Source organism: Chlorocebus sabaeus, chromosome 7, assembly GCF_047675955.1.
Source record: "Chlorocebus sabaeus isolate Y175 chromosome 7, mChlSab1.0.hap1, whole genome shotgun sequence".
Taxonomy (NCBI): Eukaryota; Metazoa; Chordata; class Mammalia; order Primates; family Cercopithecidae; genus Chlorocebus; species Chlorocebus sabaeus.
The window spans coordinates 78,197,378-78,220,386 of record NC_132910.1 but is presented as its reverse complement, the minus strand read 5'-3'; positions in this window follow the sequence as shown (position 1 = coordinate 78,220,386).

Genomic DNA, 23,009 nt, shown 5'->3' with positions numbered 1-23,009 from the left:
TCAAGCTTCATTCTACTTTGTGAGCTGTTCTAATACCTTCTAAGGTTGTAGGTGTCCTCTTCACCTTTTGTTTGCTTCTCATTGGACTTTTAATAGTAAATAGCACAAAGGATAGAGATATATATCCAAGATTTTATGTATGTGTAAAATCTTCACAGCTTCAAAGTTTGAATTGTGTACTTTCTGAAGAAGGAACTATGTTTCGAGTTCATGAAATTATTCTCTTTATTTTGATAAATTACCAAGCATCTACATTTTAAGAAAGACATGGTGAGGCCTTTTCCTTGGATAAATTCTTGAGATGGTAAATGAGGTAGCTGTTTGAAATTCAATTTTTAAATTTTATTGTGATATCTAAGTCCATCTTTGAGCACATTATTGATATTAATATGCTAATAGTGCTGTTGTTAATAATACCACCTATTGGCTATGCAACTTTAGCTCTTTGTGCCTTACATCCCATAATGGTACTTATCTCATGGAGTTGTAAAGATAAAATGAGTTAACCCATGCAAAGTGCTTAGAATAATGCTGTTTTCATAATTAATGCTTTAAAAGTGTTATTACAATGACAAATTATAACAATGTGGGGGTAATGCTATAGATGTTGCTGATTGAGTACCTAATAAGCTTCTCCATTAGCTGCTAAGGTGTAGGTTAGCTAAAAACATCATTTGTTGTTGTCCAGAGGTTCACATGCCTAGTCTTTTAAACAGTGTTTAGGAGAGATCATCTCTGATGGGTCAAATTGTATGATGAGATTACAAATGTATAGTTTATGCATATTGATATTTCCATTTGCAAGTGGGTTTTGTAGTTCAAGTTGCCATGGTACTGGGTTTCATGCAGTCACTGAATTTATGAGATGAAACTCTCATGATAGCATAAGCTTCCAAAGCACCAATTAGGCAACTAATTATTTGGATTGGTGATATCTTTTTTATCTGCCTTCTTATTGCTTAAAGGTAATGACCATCTCTCTTAATTTACATGGCCTCATTGGAAGAAAAGTCAAACACTTTTGACAATGAATTAGGTTAACAATGAGGGGCATTGTCAGCACTACTAAGCTAGATACTGTAAGTTCTAAAGGGAAAATACAAAATGACAGCTGACTTCTTTCACTTTCCTCAAAGAAAAGTTTCAGTGAAGGGAAAATCTTACCAAATGTAATTGGACAATAAATATTTTAAGAAACCAAAGCATCTGGAGACCCATTTCCCAGAAGAAAGAAAGTACCCTGTATTAAGTGAGATGTAGCATTATGTGAGTCAGTTAATATAAATAAATTAATGATTGACTATTAAAAGTATATAATCTGAATTTTATTCAAAATATAACTAATAAAAATGAAAACATGATGTAATTGTTAGGAGTATCATGACATAATCAGACAGGCATTGGTTTAAATTGTGTTTAGTCACTTTTTAAACTTGTGTCTCTGGGCTTATTACAAATGTCTTTGTACCTCATCATGTAGATAATATATATTTGGTAGGGATTACCATATTATCTGGAGTGAAGCAAAGTCAAATTCTGAGAATATGACTAAGTGTATTTTGTTATTTAAATATAATGTCTGGGCTCAGCTTAAGCTTACTCGAGCAGAGAAACCATAATACTTGGAACAGTCAAGGCAATATTTTAAATCCAGAACTTTCTAGTCTCCTCTTCCTTCCAGGAAAGGGTATTGTCAGGAATAGGAAAATCAAATGAATGAAGGGTTGTCTATGTAAGGGCTTAGATGGAATTATTTCTGATAGGCACCTTCAAGAAGACCAGATGATTCTACTACCCTTTCCAAAAATATTTCATATAAGAAATATCAGAAGAAAACATAGTAAATCTACAAAAATAAAGATTAGTTGCGTACTATGTACTAGCTATTATACCAAGTAACTTACATTTTGTGACTTTATTGAATGGATACTATAATTAGCAATGTATAAGAGGTGAAGAAACAAAGGCTCAGAGTGATTAAATTCCTAAGCTTACAAAGCTAGTAAGCTACAGAATTAGGATTCAAACCTAGGCTGGACTCTCTGCTATATTTGGGTATGCCAAATGATGGTTATTGTGTACTCAAATTTTAGATATTCAAAGAAAAGAAATCTACAGGTTGGAATGATCTGGTAAGTCTCAACCAAGGAGGTATGAAGTTATCTGTGTTCTGAAAAGCAAGTAGGAGGGTATTTCAAGTGGGACGATGGCAGCAGGATAAATACAGACGTGTGAAGCTTCACAATACATTCTTGCATTAATTAGTTGACCAGTTTGACTAAAAGAGAGTATTCTGTAAGGTGAGCATTCAAAGATAAGATTTTCTTTTAAATAGCTTTATTACTGGGGGGGTGGGGCCAAGATGACTGACTAGAAGCAGCGGCCTTTACTAGAAGCAGTGGTGTTCGTAGGCTCCCATTTTAAAAAACATAATAAGCATGTGAATCCTTCACCAGCAACCAAGGCATCCAGGTTCTCTCATCAACATTGACTAGAAGGTTGGCATGACCCAGGGAGAGAAGGAACAGTGTGGTGCAGCGGCCCACCTGAGAGCCACAGGGGCAGGGGAACCCCCTCCCCCCAGCCAAGGGAGGTGGTGAGCATGCTATCCAGCTGGGGAAACTGTGCTTTTTCCATGGACTGTGCAACCCACGGATTGGAAGATCCCACTCATGAGCCCACACCACTGGTGCTGAGCGTCCCAACCCTGGAACGTGCAGATTCTTACAGCTTCTCAGCTGGAATCTGCTTAAGCCTACCAAACTCCCAGGGGAAGGTGCGACAAGTGCTGGCTGCCCCTGCCTACTGTTTAAGCCTTTTGAGCTCCTTTGAGGAGAGGCAGGAGCCAGCACAGGGACTGGAAACTGCCTAACACACTAAGCCCCCTGGGCAGGCAGAAGGGCAGCACCCATTTCAGTAGCTCTAGGCTGTGCTTTTTCCCCTGCTGGGGCCAGGGAGGCTGCACGGCCTGGTCCCATCACTTGTCCCCATAGCTCAACACAACTGCTGTGTTAGGCGCGGGCAGAGTGCCTCTTAAGGCCTAAACCTAACCCATCTTTCCTCATTGGGTGTGGCTTCCCTGCAGGATCTCCAATAACTATAGCCAGAGGCTCAGGTACAGAATTTGGATATCCCTTGGCCTGAGACCCTGGATAATAACAATTAAAAGAGCTAGAGAGGCAAGAGTAAACTAATCCAAAAGCTAGCAGAAGACAAGAAATAACTAAGATCAGAGAAGAATTGAAGAAATAACTAAGATCAGAGAAGAAATAACTAAGATCAGAGAAGAAGGAGGTAGAAACATGAAAAACCCTCCAAAAAGTCAGCAAACCCGGAGCCAGTTTTTTGAAAAAACTAACAAAATGGATAGAACACTAGCTAGACTAATAAGAAGAGAGAGAAGAATCAAATAGACACAATACAAAATGATAAAGGGGATATCACCACTGATCTCACAGAAATACAAACTACCATTAGGGAATACTATAAACACATCTACACAAATAAACTAGAAAAGTTAGAAGAAATGAATGAATTCCTAGACACACAGACCCTACAAAGACTAAGCCAAGAAGAAGTTGAAACCCTGAATAAATCAATAACAAGCTCTGAAATTGAGGCAGTAATTAATAGCCTACCACCCAGAAAAGGCCCAGGACCAGATAGATTCACAGCTGAATTTTACCAGAAATACAAAGGGGAGGTGGTACAGTTCCTTCTGAAATTATTCCAAACAATTGAAAAGGAGGGACTCCTCCCTAACTCATTTTATGAAGCCAGTATCATCCTGATATCAAAACCAGGAAGAGACACAACAAAAAAAGAATACTTCAGGACAATATCCCTGATGAACATTGATGTGAAAATCCTCAATAAAATACTGGTAAACCGAATCCAGCAGCACATCAAAAAGTTTATCCACCACGATCAACTTGTCTTCATCCCTGGGAAGCAAGGCTGGTTCAACATATGCAAATCAATAAACGTAATCCATCACATGAGCAGAACCAAAGACAAAAACCACATGATTACCTCAATAGAAGGAGAAAAGGCCTTCAATAAAATTCAACATTGCTTCATGTTAAAAACTCTCAATAAACTAGGTATTGATGGAACATATCTCAAAATAAGAGCTATTTATGACACACTCAAAGCCAATATCATAGTGAATGGGCAAAAACTGGAAGCGTTCTCTTTGAAAACTGGTACAAGACAAGGATGCCCTCTCTCACCACTGCTGTTTAACATAATATTGGAAGTTCTGGCCATGGCAGTCAGGCAAGAGAAAGAAATAAAGTGTATTCAAATAGGAATAGAAGAAATCAAGTTGACTCTGTTTGCAGATGACACGATTTTATATTTAGAAAACCCCATCATCTCAGCCCCAAAACTCCTTGAACTGATAAGCAACTTCAGCAAAGTCTCAGGATACAAAATCAATGTGCAGAAATCACAAGCATTCCTATACAGCAGTAATAGGCAAGCAGAAAGCCAAATCATGAATGAATACCAATCACAATTGCTGCAAAGAGAATACAATACCTAGGAATACAGCTAACAAAGGATGTGAAGGACCTCTTCAAGGAGAACTACAAACCGCTGCTTAAGGAAATGAGAGGATATAAACACGTGGAAAAACATTCTGTCCTCATGGATAGGAAGAATTGATACCATGAAAATGGCCATACTGCCCAATGTAATTTATAGTTTCATTGCTGTTCCCCTCAAACTATCATTGATGTTCTTCACAGAGTTAGAAAAAACTATTTTAAATTTCCTATGGAATCAAAGAAGACCCTGCATAGCTGAGACAATCCTAGGCCAAAAAGAACAGAGCTGGAGGCATCATGATACCCCACTTCAAACTATACTGCAAGATTATGGTAACCAAAACAGCATGGTACCTATAGACCAGACATATAGACCAGTGGAGCAGAACAGAGACTTCAGAAATAACACCACACATCTACAACCATCTGATCTTCAACAAACCTGACAAAAACAAGCAATGAGGGAAACAAGCAATGAGGGAAAGCAATGACAGAAACCATCACTATTCAGCAAATGGTGCTGGGAAAACTGGCTAGCCATATGCAGAAAACAGAAAGTGGACCCCTTTCTTACTTACACCTTATTTAAAAAAAAATAAGATGCATTGAAGACTTAAATGTAAAACCGCAAACCATAAAAACCCTAGAAAAAAACCTAGGCAATACCATTCAGGACATAGGCATGGACAAAGACGTCATGACAAAAATGCCAAACGCAATTACAACAAAAGTCAAAATTGATAAATGGGATGTAATTAAACTACAGAGCTTCTGCACAGCAAAAGATGCTAGCATCAGAGTGAACAAGCAACCTACAGAATGGGAGAAAATGTTTGCCATCTACCCATCTGACAAAGGTCTAATATCCAGAATTTACAGGGAACTTAAAGATATTTACAAGAGAAAAAACAACCCATCAAAGGTGGGCAAATGTCTTCTTCTTCAAAAGAAGACATTTATGTGGCCAAGAAACATATTAAAAAAAACTCAATATCACTGATCATCAGAGAAATGCAAAGCAAAACCACAATGTGATACCATCTCACACCAGTCAGAATGGTGATTATTTAAAAATGAGGAAACAATAGGGTGCTAGTGAGGCTGTGGAGAAATAGGAATGCTTTTACATTGATGGTGGGGATGTAAATTAGTTCAACCATTGTGGAAGACAGTATGGTGATTCCTCAAGGATCTAGAACCAAAAATACCTTTTAATCCAGGAATCCCACTACTATGTATATACCCATAGGAATATAAATCATTCTATTATAAAGACACATGCGCACATATATTTGTGGCAGCACTATTTATCATAACAAAGATGTGAAACCAACCCAAATGCCCATCAATGATAGACTGGATAAAGAAAATGTTGTATGTATATACCATGGAATACTATGCAGCCATAAAAAGGGATGAGATCATGTCCTTTGCATGGACATGGATGAAGCTGAAATATGTCATCCTCAGCAAACTAACACGGGAACAGAAAACCAAACACCACATGTCCTCACTCATAGTGGGAGTTGAACATTGAGAACACATGGACACAGGGAGGGGAAACAATACATACTGGGGCCTGTTGGGGGGTGGGGAGTGAGGGAAGGGACCTTAGAGGGCTTATCAATAGATGCAGCCAACCACCATTGCACAGGTACATCTGTGTAACAAACCTGAACATTCTGCACATGTATCCCATTTTTTATTTTTTAGAAGAAATTTTTAGAAAGTTTTATTGAGATATAGTTGACATGCAATACACAGTGAATAGCTAATGTGTACTAATAAGGTTTTTATTTTTAATTTTTTTATTATTTTTTTTATTTTTGAGATGGAATCTCACTCTGTTGCCCAGGTTGGAGTGCAGTGGCACAATCTTGGCTCGCTGCAACCTCTACCTCCCAGGTTCAAGCGATTCTACTTTCTTAGCCTCATAAGTAGCTTGAACTATAGGCATGCACCACCATGCCTGGCTAATTTTTGTGCTTTTTTAGTAGAGACAGGGTTTCACCATATTGGCTAGGCTGGTCTCAAACTCCTGAACGCAAGTGATCTACCTGCCTCAGCCTTCCAAGGTGCTGGGATTACAGGCGTGAGCCACTGCACCCAGCTGATAAGTTTTGATATATGTGCAGAACTGTGAAATTGTCACCACTATCAAGATAATAAACACATCCATCATTGTCAAAAGTTTCTTTGACAAAATATTTGGAAACTATCCATCTGACAAGTTACTAATATCCATAATATACAAGAAACTCAACTCAATAATGAAAACCAAATAATCTTATTAAAAAGTGGGCTCTGGCTGGGCATGGTGACTCATGCCATATGATCCAATAATCCCACTATTGTGCATTTATTCAAAGGCTAAGAAATCGATATGTCAAAGGGATACCTGAACCAGCATGTTTATCACAACACTATTTACAATAGCAAAGATATGGAATCAACCTACGTGCCTATTGATGGACAAATGGATATAGGAAATGTGGTGTATATATATGTATATATACAATAAAATACTATTCTACAATAAAAAAGAATAAAATCATGCCATTTGCAACAACATGGATGGAACTGGAGTCATTATATCAAGTGAAATAAGCCAGTCACACAAAGACAGATGTATCAGTTTTTGCATCACTATAAAAAAAATCCCTGAGACTCAGTAATTTATAAAGACAAGAGGTTTGATTGGTTTATGGTTCTGCAGGTTGTATGGGAAGCATAGTGCTGGCATCTGTTTCTGGTGAGGGCCTCAGGAAACTTCCAATCATGGCGAAGGTGAAGGGTGAACTGGCACATCACATGGTGAGAGAGGAAGCAAGAAGAGGCGTGGGGGTGGGGTGGGGAAGAATGGGTCACACTCTTTTAAACAACCAGATCTCACAGGAACTCAGAGCGAGAACTCACTGATTACGAAGAAGATGGCACTAAGCCATTCATGAGGGATCCGCCCCCGTGATCAAAACACATTCCACCGGGTCCCACCTTCAACACTGGGGATTACATTTCAACAAGAGATCTGGAGGGAACAGACATCCAAACTGTATCACCCATAATAAATAACATCTTTTGTATTAAGAAGAAAAGTTTGAATGTCTTTGTAATTCTTCCAGCCCTTCTACTTTTTTACTTTGTGGTTTGCAGGCAACCATTAACGTGCTTTATTTCTTTTTAATAAATTAACAGCATTGTAAGTATTTATTTCTGTCATTATATATCAGTATGTATTTTCTAGAACTTTATACAAATGTTGTCTGGCTTCTTTGACTCAGGATAATAATTCTGAGGTTCATCTATGTTGCAGTACGTATTTATAGTTCATTCTTTTTGTTGCTAAGTGGTATTCCAGTCCATTCACCTGTTGATGGACATTTGGGTTGCTTCCAGTTTTTGGCCATTAGAAATAAAGCTACTATAAGTGTTCATGTGCAAATCTTTGTATGGACCTATTCTTTCATTTCTCTTGAGTAAATACCTAGATGAGAATGTCTTTTTTTTTTTTTTTTTTTTTTTTTTACATGCCAAACTGTTTTTCTAAATGGTTGCATAATTCTACATTTCTAGCAGCAGTGTGTGAGTTCCATTTCCACTTGGCATGGTCATAGATTGAAAGGGAGGTAGAAAGCAGATAGAGACACAGATGCCTACCAAAGGAATTTGAACTGTAATTTGAAAGCAACAGAGATCCATTAAAGGTTTCAAATGAGGGAGGGACAAGGCATATAAGGTGATTTAGGAAGCCTAGCTTAGATGGCACTGGAATAGTCAGGATGTGAGAAGATAAATGTCTGAACTGGTGGAATGTTAGTAAAAATGGAAAAGAAGGGAAGACACAAAAAAGGGTTTAAAGAAATTGTTAATGAGACTTGTTTTGTTTTTCCCTTATAGGACTGAAAGGAGAAATTCAGTTGTACTTTTTTTAGCTTGAGAGACTAGACATGTACCATTAATATTAACAGAAAAGTCAGGAGGTACATTTTGGGGAGAGAAAATGAGAAAGAGAATGGGTGGGATTTAGATATGTTGAAATTTAAGTGCATTCAACTGTCTTTCTGGAATATTTTGTGTTTAGGTAAATGTTTGCACCATGCTTCAATTTCCCATGAATTTTATACGGCTATATAAACACATAAAAGGGGAATGTTGGAAAGAAGTTAGAGGTAAAAGTTGCCAGTGAAATATGGATGGGGAAGCAAAGTAGGGTGTAGAACTGGGGTGGAGGATTTATGGTGGGCTGCAAAGGAGTGGTGGAGGCATGTATTTGGGAGACTTTCCCCCACGTAAATTATAGTTCAAGCTGAGAGATACGGATGACCATTTCAGGGGCCATTCACGGTATTTCTAAAGATAATTCAGGGGTAGAGTGATTGAGAATCCTCTTCTTGTTGTGATAGTTTCCATTTTCCAAGTTGGTAGATGAACTAGAGCAGTGGTCCCCAACACTTTTGTCATGAGGGACCATTTCATGGAAGACAATTTTTTGTGGACGGAGCGGTGAGTGTGGTTTCTGGATGAAACTGTTTCACCTCAGATCATTGGCATTAGATTCTCATAGGACCATGCAACCTGGATCCCTCGAATGCACAGTTCACAATAGGATTTACTCTTCCATGAGAATGTAATGCCACCGCTGATCTGATAGGAGGCAGAGCTCAAGTGGTAATGCTTGATCACACACCGCTCACCTCCTGCTGTGTGGCCCTGTTCCTAACAGGCCACAGACTGGTACTGGTCTGTGGTCTGGGGTTTGGGGACCCTTGAACTAGAGTCAGTCTCTCCCTAGTTCTTTGTTCCAGCTAAGTTTTTCTCACTTCCCATCATTGCTGGGAAAGACTCTGTCCATGTATTTATCTTGATTTAGCCTAGGGATATACAGCCAGGAATTTGAGTCTACTGTTGAATCTTTAAAAGGTATTTCCAGGACTCAACCAACAGTGTTGCATGCAGTGTTACTGAACCTTAGGGAAATATAGTTTAAAATTTAGCTTCAGGGAAGTTATGCTCTAGGCATTTCTTAGCTTCAGGGAAATTATACTTCAGACAGTTAGAATTCATATTTAAACAACTTACGCCAAATATTTTTAAAAGTCTCTTAGAGTTTATGGACTAGAGTAATGCTTTATGGACTGCTGGCAGATTATGTGTGTGGCAGTGAGGGAGCCAAAATATGGCACCCACCATGTTGTAATAGAACTAGTTTTTGTGAGAAATGCTTTGGATGGTCATAATGGTGTATATTTGGAGAAGGACTTCCCACTCCAATCCCACCCACAACTAACCACACACATGCTGAGATCTCTTACTTCATCATGAAATAGTAACAGTGATACTTCTTAACAGTTTGTAAGAGAGAAAGTGTTTAAGTGTGATTTTTTTTAAAAAGGAAAACACTCTGTAATGATGCCTCAGGAGACATAATGAGTTATGTTGAATTTCGGCCAGTATTTTCATTCTAAAGTGGTTGATTTAAATATAGTGCTTTTTGAGGATTGAGATAAAAATTAAATATTTTTTTTCTTGATTCTTTTTCCATTCTCTTTGTTTTAGTTAGGATAACATTCTATCTGTCAATATTGGCATTTCTTGAACACTCAATATTTGTTACATTGTGTAACATCCTGGTTAAGTTCTTTGATTTTCATGAAAGATGGCTGTATCAGTTATCTGTTGCTGTATAACAGGTCTCCACAAACTTTAGTGATTTAAAACAATAAAAATGATTTTTAAAAATCTCAGGTGGCTTCTTTGGTCAAGAATTCAGGAACGGCCGAACCAGCCAGTTTTGACTTGGGTCTCATGTCTTGCAATAAGCTTGTTTCAAGACCCAAGGACCTCACTAAAACTTCTTAACTTACAGATTAGGTTGTGAGGACTAAGGACTCCAGCAGCTTGGGGCTGGAATATTGGAGTCTTCCTGCATATTTCTCTCTCTATGTAGTTGCTTCATGCTATTTTTCCAGTATGGGAGCTTCATGACAGGGGGACTTGGTAGATGTTGGCTCTGAGATCTCAAAGTATGTGTCATAGGAGAGAGAAAGAAAAGTGGAAACCATATCATCTTCCATGACCATGCCTGGTCATCAGTGTCCTTTTCAACATAATCTATTGGTTGATGCCATTATGAAGGTCCAGCAGGCTCAAAGTGAGGGAGCACAGACCACACTTCTTGATAGAGAAGTGGTGATATCACACTATAAAAGAGAAGGTGGACTGGGATATGCATTGGTGCCTCCCAGTACTTAGATGGTTGTCTAACATTGATGACTGACTTTTAAGAGTCTAGTTAAATAATAGGGCCTTGAATTTTCTGCTACTCTTTGCTCACTGAAACCTCAGTTGTGAGAAATCGTATTCAGAGAGGATGTTTTACGTATTCTAGTTTTGTCCCTAGATCAAATCAGATCATCAGACAGCTTTTTGGATCCTTGTAGAAATGCTTGACCTGACTTGACCTTTGTCATGCATTGGGGGAAGCTATGTGAAGTGGCCATGTAAAAGTCACTAATGCACCAAATATAGAGATGTTTAATTTGTACCACTCCCTCTTGCACCAATATTTCTCTTCTCAGCCAGTAGCATGTTGTCCACTCACTTCCCTAGTTAGAAACCTGTGCGTTTTCCTTAAGTTCACCCTTTACTTCATATCCAATTCATCACCAAGTTTTTCTCTTCTTATTATTTCAAATCTATACCCTTCTTTACACCTATACCTGGAGATGGTTGTGCACTGTAAGAGATGAAAGCCAATTTGATTTTAATTGTTCATTTTTGGATTAAAATCAATGAGAGAAATCATGAAAAGAGAGCACTTTTCCAACAGACTCCTTAGGGTCCTGAACCACAGACAGACATAGTAATTATTGGACTGATATAATTGCATTTCATATTGAACTAATTAACCATTATTTTTCTTATTATCCCTGGAGTTTTTAACTTTGTCATATTCATACATAAGCTTTGTTGATTGTTATAATTTTTTGGACTGGGGTACAGATGGTTGATATAATCATATTTCTTAGCTCATGGATAGTGCTGTCATGGATTTATATAAGGTTTATTTTCTAAAAATTTATTCTATCTGCATTCTCCACTTATACTTGTCCCACCCACTCCCATAGCTAGCTATTCTAATGTGTTCACTGCATAGTTTTCTGCTTTGATTATACTCTTATTAAATGCTTATTACTGCTTTGTTTATATGTATTTGTATTTTACATTTACATAACTGATATTCAGCTATAGATCTTATTCTGTTTCTTACAGAACTTCTCTTAGAACTATGTTTTAAAAGTACATTCAGATATCTAGTCCAATGCTTCAATTTTACAAAGTAGTTTAAAAAAGTTTCTTTTGACTTAGCCTCAACTGTTCTTTTTTTCACAAATTAAGACAAAAGTATGGGTCTATTGTTTCTCAAATATAGTTTAAACTTTTATTTCAATTATAAATTTAATTGGAGTTTGCCATAGCTTGAAAGAGTATCAATCTCCTTCTCTTTTCAAAGGTGCTCATTTTGTACTCATCTTTTAATTTCATTCCTGTCATTGAAGGATAGTTTTTCTTTATTCCTAAGAAATCTACTGCTTAAGACTCTTTGTTTAACCATTTCTGACTAAGCAAATGTTTGAAAAAGATCAAAAGCAATGGCACACTGAACTCAGGAATCCCACTATTCATATCTGAATCTGATTTTAGGGCATATTTTGGGACAGTATTTAACAAATATGCTATAAATTTCTGTCTGGCATTTAACTGTATATTTTTCTAATCATGGGATTAAAGCCTCAGCAACTATGTATTTATTCATTCTGACTATTTACCACCCTCTTGACATACTGACGTGGGTATGGGGAGGTCATTTCCGCCTTTGGCTTGTCTTGGTGAGTATTTGCTGGCTTTGATTAGCAGCACCATGGAGCAATCTGAAATAAATTAGTATCAATGGAATGGAAATCTTCGTGGTTTAAGTATCACTATTAGTATACACAGAATGTCTGAAACTCTACATTCCTGTCTTGGCTGCATCTCCTCATTCCTTGACTTTCCAAGGTTCTGTCAATAAAGTCCTAAGTAGCTGACTACTTGGATAAGATCTAGAAATCAAAAAGACTTTCAACTTTTAGACAGAGGGATCACTTTATTGACCTGCTGAAAGTTTAGGTCCTTGTGGGTACACATCAAAATTAATTAGAGCATTAGGTCAAAAATTAAATTTACTTATTATTCATCTTACTCTTAAGTGGAAGAGCATTACTTGCACATAATGTTTATATCAGACAAATAAGCAGGTATTACTTAAATACTTTGTGGATGGCATACGGACAGAATCAGATGGCAACAATTTCTTTTTGACTTTGTACTTGGCAGAACTCTAATAAGAAATACGTAGGAAAGGCTGGGAAAGGAGCATAGGTTTAGAATTGTTGACATGAATCAATTGTTTGATTGTGCATGACAGGCTTCTCTTTGCCTGGTGCCCTTTTTCTCCTTCCCTTGCAGTTTTCCATGCCCCTCCTTTTTTCCCTAACCCTCCTGCCTGGCACAGAATTCTGGACAATCATCAGGGAGGAATACGTCAAGTTGGAATTGCTGATGGTGAGGATATTTGTTAGCAAACATGAGAAGCCATAAACACTAACTTGCTGGCAAATATGGAGCTGACGGAAAGAAGAGGCGCCCTGTGAGTTCGGTAGGGCTCTTCTCACTCAGGAAGCATAAGGCCATTGACAACTTAGGAAATGCACCTCCTCTCCTCCTCTTTTGCCAGGAAAAACACAACCTTTGGAGAATTGGGGCATAAGAAACTGCTGGTGTAAGGCCTTTCTGTGCCTGCTGGCACTTGAAGTCACTATTGCTGTGGTTAGTTTTGCTCATTCTTGGTCTCAGTGTGCATGATTTGGGCCTGATTTATCTTTAATTACCCAAGGGCTGTGCAGTTCTGGAGGATTTGAGTAAAAAAATCTTAATCTTGAGATTACTAAAAAGGTCTTTTCCTCTTGAACTGAAGCTGGTGTCCTTTGATTTTAAGTGGTACTCCTACTGTGTAACAGCAACCTTATCTTTACCAAAACAACAACAAAAACATCAGCAACAACAGTGACAACAACTTTAGTTCAGGAGACACAAGTTTAGATTGGTTTCTATTTAATTTTTGTTGTGCCCCTTTATTTATTTATTTATTTATTTATTTATTTATTTATTTATTTATTTAGAGACGGAGTCTTGCTCTGTTGCTAGGCTGGAATGACAGCTCACTGCAACCTCTGCCTCCTGGGTTCAAGTGATTCTCCTGCCTCAGCCTCCCGAGTAGCTGGGACAACAGGCATGTGCCACCATGCCCAGCTAATTTTTGTATTTCTGGTAGAGAAGGGGTTTCACCATGTTGGCCAGGATGGTCTTGATCTCTTGACATTGTGATCCTTAGCCTCCCAAAGTGCTGGGATTACAGGTGTGAGCCACTGTGCCCAGCAGTCCCTGTACGTTTTAATGAGTTTTGTGATACTCATGGAACTATGTGAACCATGAAGCCTATTAGAAACAGGCTCTTTCTTAGCTCAAGATGATAGGTCTCCTCCGTCTCAGCAAAAGTTACAGACAACTAGAGTAATCATGCAAATTCTCAAACAATCAGAATCACCCACTAATCAGAATTCTTTTAACCTTTGAATTTTACAAGAAATAGGTAAACAATAGGACAATAAATGTCAGTGATTAATTTATACTAAACTCTTATAGATTATGACCTAACGTCAGTGCAACTCTGCTCTATTTCTTAACCTCTGACTTCATAGTATGGGACCAAAGTAACTGATCTCCAAAAGTATGACCTTAGGGACCTTAAGTATCTGAACCATCAAATATAAATTAAATTATATTCTCTACGCTGTACTGAATAAATCAGAAAAATAGACTAATACATTTATAAACATTTTAGGTCCTGAAGATTGAAATAGGAAGAATTTTTTTCTTCTTCACTTCTGAGTTGACCAGAAAATTCAATGACCTAGAACATCTCCTTCTCTGAGTTCCAACCAATTGTGGTTTTGGAGTATTTACATGGGGTTCATGTTGCTTGAGCTATGTGGAATCATATTGAACTGGTCATACCCTCATATATCAGGGAACTTAAGTCACTAAGGCACTAGCTTAGTTTTCCAAAGGTGAGTGAGATTAAACTTCTGCCTTTAGAATCAGACCCATATGTGTCTTAGCACACCCAGGATTCCATTCTCCCTTCCCCCACCACCCGGCATGAGGGCAGTACTAAATCCAGCCCACCTTTAGTCTCCTTTGCCCTCTTTTACCAAGACCCTGGGTTTTTCTCTCACTAGATTAACTGTTTCCTATAGAGATACCCCAGAGGAAGGCTGTATTAGAAACCCATTACAGGATAATGTTCCAAGAAAATTATTCTTTTGAAGCTTTGATTTGAAACTCATGCTTCTCATTAATACAGGCAGCTGGAAGCTGGGAGACTTGTCTCTGAAAAGAGCTTGTTATGAGCTGGGGAAGCAGCTTGAATCCTCAGCATGGATGTACAGAGTTAAAAGCAAGGCCAGGCAAGAAATGAGATCAAGTCTGGAATTATGTATCTGTTAGTAATTTCAGATCCACATGACTAGAGAGCAACAGAGTACTTGTTCTCTAGCAGTTCTTTTGAAAGACAGATCAGCAAAAAGTTGAAGCAGAGTTTTAATTTTGATTTTGATTGTGATTTGAAAGTTTTTCTTCTTAAATTTAGGCCATGCAGCCATCCCTGTTATCCCTGTTAAGTTCTTGAGACAGAGCAAAACTAGCTATCACATATCATCCGATTCTCTCCTTGACATGAAAAAATAGAAGGAAAGAATTCCTTTGGGGACAGAGCATGCTGTGTGTCTTTTTATTTTTATTTTTTTAAGGAGAGAATTATCCAGGCAAAACTTGGTTGTCAGTAAAGCTGTTTGTTTTGATTGGCAATCAGCATGTTTAGTCTGAGAAGCAGGGATTTTGGACTCAGAGGTAAGGCCCGAAGATGAATCCAAACTGGAGGAGAGCAGAGAAACTGGTGGAACAGTGAAGTGGTGGCTTCAGCTCTATTTCACAGAATCAACCTGATTTTTACTTACTCAAGTGGAGTTTGTTACGAGTGTGAAATGTGTACATGTTTTTCTACCTATGTATTTGTGTCTAGGCCTAGGTTTACAAGGAGTATTTGAGGTCAGAGTGGCAAGAGGGAATAATATCGAAGTTCTTTTGGAAGCTGTCATAGATTTTTCCAAAGTGGAGAATGGAATGGATCCAAACCACTCTAGAGAATTCCTCCAGCCTTTTTTCTTCTCATTTTCTGTATCTTGTTCTTTCCACATTTCACTTCATTCAACAAATATTTATTTAATATTTCCTATGAAACTCAGCATAATGGTTAAGAGCAAGTGTTCCCATTAGATCCAAATTTAAATTTCTTAAGCCTCAGTTTACTCATCACTAAAACAAGGACAAAAATAGTATTTATAGCAATGGTTATAGTCAAGATTGAATGACATGATCTCTGTTAAGCACTTAGTACAGTATGTCATTCATTTCTCTAATTAAAAAATTTCTCCATGATGAAATCCAGACACTTAGCAATAAATTACAAAGTTAATTAAAAATTATATTACTAGTCTTCAGGATGATTTCCCCTAGAAGTGATTTTTAAATTGTAGGGGAGAGAAAGGGAGGGGCAAAAACTTAATGCGATAATTATTTTGACTGAAATTCTCTCTAAAAATATGTGTATCTTCTCTCTGTCTCTTTCTTTTTGGTCATAAATCTCCTTGATTAAAAGGAGAAGTAGAGATGGGAATTTCCTGTTTTGGGAAATGCACAAGGTCAGGGAAAGATCTCTGGAAGGAGAGCAGCTTATTGGACCTGAGCCTGGGTATATTTGGCTGGCTGAGGACACTCAAGAGCAGACTACTGGGAAACCAGTTATGATATTCAGAGGAGAGCTTGCTTGAAGTCAGGTCAAAAAGTTGACTCAATGCTGGTGCTAAAATTGTTAAGAAAAGACTAGCCAGGAGCCCAGCAGGGCAGGGTCTGATTTTCTGGCTTCAATGAGTAGGCAGAATATGTCAGCAGTGGGTGTCCTAGGTGAAGATGTTTTTAGAAACCTAAAGCACTGAAAATATTTGTGCTTCCCACACCCAAGTTGTTTAAAAATAAAACAGCAGTGTATAATAAACAATTTACAGCAGCATATAGCACAAAATTTACATGATTACTGAAAATAAAAGAGATTTTATTTAGATGGTTTTTCTGATAAAATTATTGAGGATGAACTTTGTTTTTGTGTGTCCCTACCTTGCCATGTCCTAAGCATGTGTGTGGTCTGTCTATTCAGCACTATGTCCAGTCCTGAAGGCAGTGATCAGTTAGCAGAGAAAATAAGGCCCAGACCATCTAGACTCATTTATAGTCATCACACAAAGATGAGTGTCTTAGTTTATGTCCCCAAATGGTCATTTTAGGATTATCTCTCACATTAATTACATACATTCAAATCCTTATCTCAGGGTTGATCCCTGTAAGAATCTAAATTAGACGGTTTGTACCAGAAATGGAGTACTAGGAAGCAGACCATAGATTAGATCACTAACATAGCAACTAGAGGCAAAAAATTCATTTCTGAGGATGTGGGCTGGTGAGACCTCTTGATAAGCAAAATATCACAAATACTAACACTGTTCCCTCTGGTGGATTGGGGTGAGGTGCAAATGGAAAGGGGATGTAGTAGTTCATGCAATAACTATACACTTGAAATATGTAGGACCAATACTAATCATAAAACCTGTCTATTTGGATGACTGTCATTTATGGTCATAGAAGTCCTGGAGGAAGAAAATAACAGGTTCTTGTCAGCCAAATAGTGTCTTCAGAGGTGGTGTGAAAGCCAGAAGTTCTTCAGACAGTCTTTAAGAACCACTTCTCCAGGAGCCAGAAAACAGACGGTGCTAAGAACCAGGTCCAATACTTGATGATAAGGATAGAGAAGTTACAAAGGAAGTTGAACTCATAGCCCTGGAAACTCTCCTATAAGGAATAGAATCTTGAGATCTGGGATAAGCACATTTGCATGGCTGGGCTTGAGAATTTGATGACTTAGATTCTTTTATGCCTCTGGGCTGCAGAAAATTATGCTCTCTCCTCCATGTTAGAAGATAATAGCCTTTCATTGCCTAGAAACCACTTACAGAGGACATAAGGTAGATATTTTGCAAGATGCTGGTTGTTGTTCACAAGCTATGGCCCCTGCCTCTTCTCATTGCTTGGATTAATAATAAGAGTCAAGATTCAACATGGGCTGAATAGGGAAGTATTGCTCTGCTATGAGATGAAAAGAATTACCCAAGGAAAAAACTGCTCTATCTAGCTAATATGCATCCACAAGAACTAGGGGAAAATGCTTGAATCTTGAAGGTGCTAGAGCAGGAAGAGTAGAATATAACGCTGAATAGGAGAGAAGTTTTTGATATGGGGAACTCTTCTATAACTCAGGATGTAGTATCCTGACAAGGATACCTGGAACTGGCATCACTAATTCTCTTCTGGAAATGCTCCTTGAAGTTGAAAAATAGTGATAGTTTACAGAAAGTTAAGTGGAGGCATCAGATCTACCTTCACAGAGTGTTGAGGATGGGACAAGAAGCCCGGAGAGATGTGCATGCTGGAACAGCCTGAATATGTGAGACAAGAGACCAGCCAGGTTGTCTGAGGGTTAGAGATGGCTCCATTCACTGAAATAATAAGGAATTTGTTAGTGGGCATGGGTGGTGTACCCACATCATTAAGAAGCCCAGTGGAGTTGTCCTTCATAGACCAGGGCTGATTGGAACTGAGCTTCTGAGTGTTAATGAAAATGATTGGATTCTGGAGTGGCGGAGGCTAGGTGTTGGCACTTAATTGTCACAGGCCAGGTGAACAAAAATACCATGATGGGCTACACGACTAGCAAGGCAGCTAAGGGACCTTGACACTCAGGGATCTGTGGAAATGGCTATTGTACCATAATGTACCTATGAGTGACATAAATGTATAGCAAGCAAGGGCATTGCTTGACTTATACAATAAACAAACAAACAAACAGTGGGTTAGCACAGGAATAATGTTAATTACTGCAATGGGAAAAATAAAGCCCCTCAGCTAGGTTCTAGACCTTACCCAGTTTTCCAAGCCAGAGTTCTTTGTTTGATAAGAATGCTATATAATTTTCTGCAATGTCAGAATAAGAATGTGAAGCAGATTTTCATATTTTCACATTTTCTCTCATAGGAATGTGGCCATTAACCGGAACAATTTCACAATGGAGAGAGTACAGGTTTACAGAGACCACAGTGTACAAGATTATCTTCACTTTTAACACCACTTACCAGTTCAAAGTTTCCCCAAATCACCTTAAGTTTTCCTAATTTGCTAGAAGAAGTCATAGAACTCACTGAAAGCTATTATACTCACAAGTTGTAGTTTCTTACAAGAAAAAGGAAAGATTAAAATCAGCCAAGGGAAGAGTCCAGGAGTTTTCCAAATGTGGAGGTTCCAGATGTCCTCTCTATATAGAGTTTGGACAGTGTTAATGCCTCCTGGCAGAGATGTATAATGATATGCATGGATTATTGCCAACTGGGGAAACTCATTGGAACTTTGATATGTAGAGTTTTTATCGAGACTCCATGTTCAAAAGCCCATGTGGCTGACCTGTCTCTCAGCCCTCTGGAGGTTGAGCTGTTACTGCACAACTGGAAGCTCCCACCATAAATCACATTGTTAGACTGTCTGATATGGTCTAAAGCCCCCAGCAAACAAAGACACTCATGTCAAGTATGACCTTCTAGGGAGTTAGAGATTACCTCTCAGAGGTGAGGGGAAAAGGCCAGATCTCTCTTTGGGCAAGATTAAATACTTTACTACACCGTCAATATGCAGATCTTCTAAGGACTGCTGGATACTAGATTGGGCTGACAGTAATACCTCAGAAGCTGTAACACTACCAAGGACCTTGTTAGAATGGAGACATGGAGGATAAGTGTTAGATGGAATCCTGGCCTGTGTTCCTCAGACTGTGAGTCAAACTGGTCTAAAGATGCGTCTATGGTATTTACCCAGTTCCTGAGTACATAAGAAGAATTCATTTTTAAGCTGGTAGAACGCTCACACTGGTTCCCTGACCTGGAATTGTAGAGCCCAAAGTGGCAAATATTCTCCTTGCTCTGATAAAATATATGTGTGATAGTTGTGGAAGATAACTGTTAATACTACAGATATTCAGGGCCTGCAGTATCAGTAGAATTTTTAGTTGTTTATTGGTCTTGGGCATAGTGGGGCACACCTTCTTGGTTAAAGGAAAGTTAGTGCATCTTGTGCCTCCTGTCACTAAGAAAAAGGTCCAGGTCATGGTACATCACAATAGGAAATACTGCCTATCTCTAATTACTGCATATCATAGAAGACTATCAGTTTTGAGTGGGATCCAGAGAAAGAGAGAACTCTGAAGCAAGTTCAGGGTGTAGTGCAAGCAGCCCTGCTGGCGGAACTATCTGACACACCAGATACAACAATGCTAGAAGTGTCTAGTAGGTAAAAGTGTGCTCTAGATTTTCTGGCAAATTAGAATAGGAGAGTTGTAATTCAGACTCCTAGGGTTCTTGAACGAAGCCATGATGCCTGTAGCACAGAATTGTTCCTTTTTAAAAAGCAACTAACTGCCTGTGTTTGGGACACCAAGTTACTATATGACCGAAGTTATACATGATGAGCTGAGTATTATCAGACCCAGCAAATTATAAGGTTGAGCAGGCCCAAGAATATCTGGAGGGCACAAGTTTACACAAGCAGGTGGCCCACATTTCATATTGTATCCCTACCTTCGTTATACTAGCACCTACTTCTCAGCTGTCAAAAGAAGAAAAGCTCTGGACCTAGTTCATGGTTAGATTGATCTGACATGTTTTTGTAACCTGAAATGGACTACTGTCACCTGATAGCCTCATTCAGGGGTGTCCCTGGAAGATATTAGTTAGGGAAAATCCTCTAAGAGGGTACATTTTTGAATAGTACACTTGGTTGTTAACATTTTGAAGAGGAAGAAATGGCATAAGGTAAGGATATACATTGACTCCTCTGCAGTGGCCAAAGGCTTGGCTCATTGGTGTTAAAAGAAAAACTTCAGTCAATTAAATTTAAAAGATTTTAATTGAGCAATGAACGATTTGCAAATTGGGCGGCCCCCAGAATCACAGCAGATTCAGAGAGACTCCAGAAGTGCCTCACAGTCAGAACCAATTTATAGACAAAAAAAGTAAAGCAACATACAGGAATTGGAAGCGAGGTACAGAAACAGCTGGATTGGTTACATTTTGGGGTTTGACTTATTTGAACACAGTTTGAACACTCAGCAGTGTATGGATCGTTGAAGTATGGCTGCTGGGATTGGCAAAGACTCAGTGATTGTTACAGGTACATGCTCCTAAGTTAGGTTTTTCAGTCTTGTCTACCTATTAAGTTAGATTGCAGTTCATCCACAAGGACTCAAATATATAGAAGCATGGAGTTTTCCTCAGGCCATATTTAGTCTGCTCTAACATTGGTAAGGGGTCTAGATGAAAAAGATTGCAAGGTTGAATACAAGAAAGTCTGTGGTACAAACATTTAAATGGATCTATGGGAGTGGACACCAAACGTGTGGATCTTTGTGTTTTACATTAATGGTCACTAGTGTAGAATGACTGATCCAGTGAAGTTCAACCACACTCTGTCCTCAGCCACCCTTACACGATGGACTCATTAATGGAGTAGTCATATGACCAGTGATAGAAGCTGTGCATGCGTCCAATAGCATTACCCTCCCTCTCATCAAAGTTATTCTAGCTACTACAGATTTATAGCACTAAATGCCCACATCAGAAAGCTGGAAAGATCTCATATTGAAACCCTAACATCACAATTAAAAGAATTAGAGAGGCAAGAGCAAACAAATTCAAAAGCTAGCAGAAGACAAGAAATAACTAAGATCGAGCAGAACTGAGGAGACAGAGACATAAAAACCCCTTCAAAAAATCAATAAATCCAAGAGTTGGTTTTTTGAAAAAATTAACAAAATAGATAGACTACTAGTTAGACTAATAAAGAACAAAAGTGAGAGGAATCAAATAAAATCACAATAAAAATGATAAAGGGGATATCACCACTGATCCCACAGAAATACAAACTACATTAGAGAGTACTATAAACACTTCTATGCAAATAAACTAGAAAATCTATAAGAAATGAATAAATTCCAGTACACATACACCCTCCCAAGACTAAATCAGGAAGGAGCTGAATTCCTGAATAGACTAATAACAAGTTCTGAAATTGAGGCAGTAATTAATAGCCTACCAACCAGGAAAAGCCCAGGACCAGGCAGATTCATAGCCAAATTCTATTAGAGGTATAATGAGGAGTTGGTACCCTTCCTTCTCAAACTATTCCAAACAATAGAAAAAGAGAGACTCCTCTCTAACTCATTTTATGAAGCCAGCATCATCCTGATACCAAAACCTGGGAGAGACTCAACAAAAAAAGAAAATTTCAGGCAAATATCCCTGATGAACATCAATGCAAAAATCCTCAATAAAATACTGGAAAATGGAATCCAGCAGCACATCAGAAAGCTCATCCACCATGATCAAGTCGGCTTCATCCCTGGGATGCAAGGCTGTTTCAACATATGCAAATCAATAAATGTAATCTATCACATAAACACAACTGATGACATAAACTGCATGATTATTTCAACAGATGCAGAAAAGACCTTTGATAAAATTCATCATCTCTTCCTGTTAAAAACTCTCAATAAACTAGATCTTGATGGAACATATCTCAAAATAACAAGAGCTATTTAAGACAAACCCGTAGCCAATATCGTACTGAACAGGCAAAAGCTGGAAGCATTCCCTTTGAAAACCAACAAGGGACAAGGGTGCCTTCTCTCACCATTGATATTCAACATAGTATTGGAAGTTCTGGCCAGGGCAATCAGGCAAGAGAAATAAATAAAATGTATTCAAATAAGAAGAGGGGAAGTCAAATAGTCTCTGTTTGCAGATCACATGATAGTATATTTAGAAAACCCCATTGTCTCAGTCCAGAATCTCCTTAAGCTGATAAGCAAATTTAAGTCTCAGAATACAAAATCAATGTGCAAAAATCACAAGCATTCCTATACACCAACAACAGACAAGCAGCCAAATCGTGAATGAACTCCCATTCACAATTGCTACAAAGAAAGTAAAATACCTAGGAATGAAACTTGTAAGGAAAGTGAAGGACCTCTTCAAGCATAACTACACACCACTGCTCAAGGAAATAAGAGAGGACACAAACAAATGGAAAAACATTCCATCTATCATGGATAGGAAGAATCAATATCATGAAAATAGCCATACTACCCAA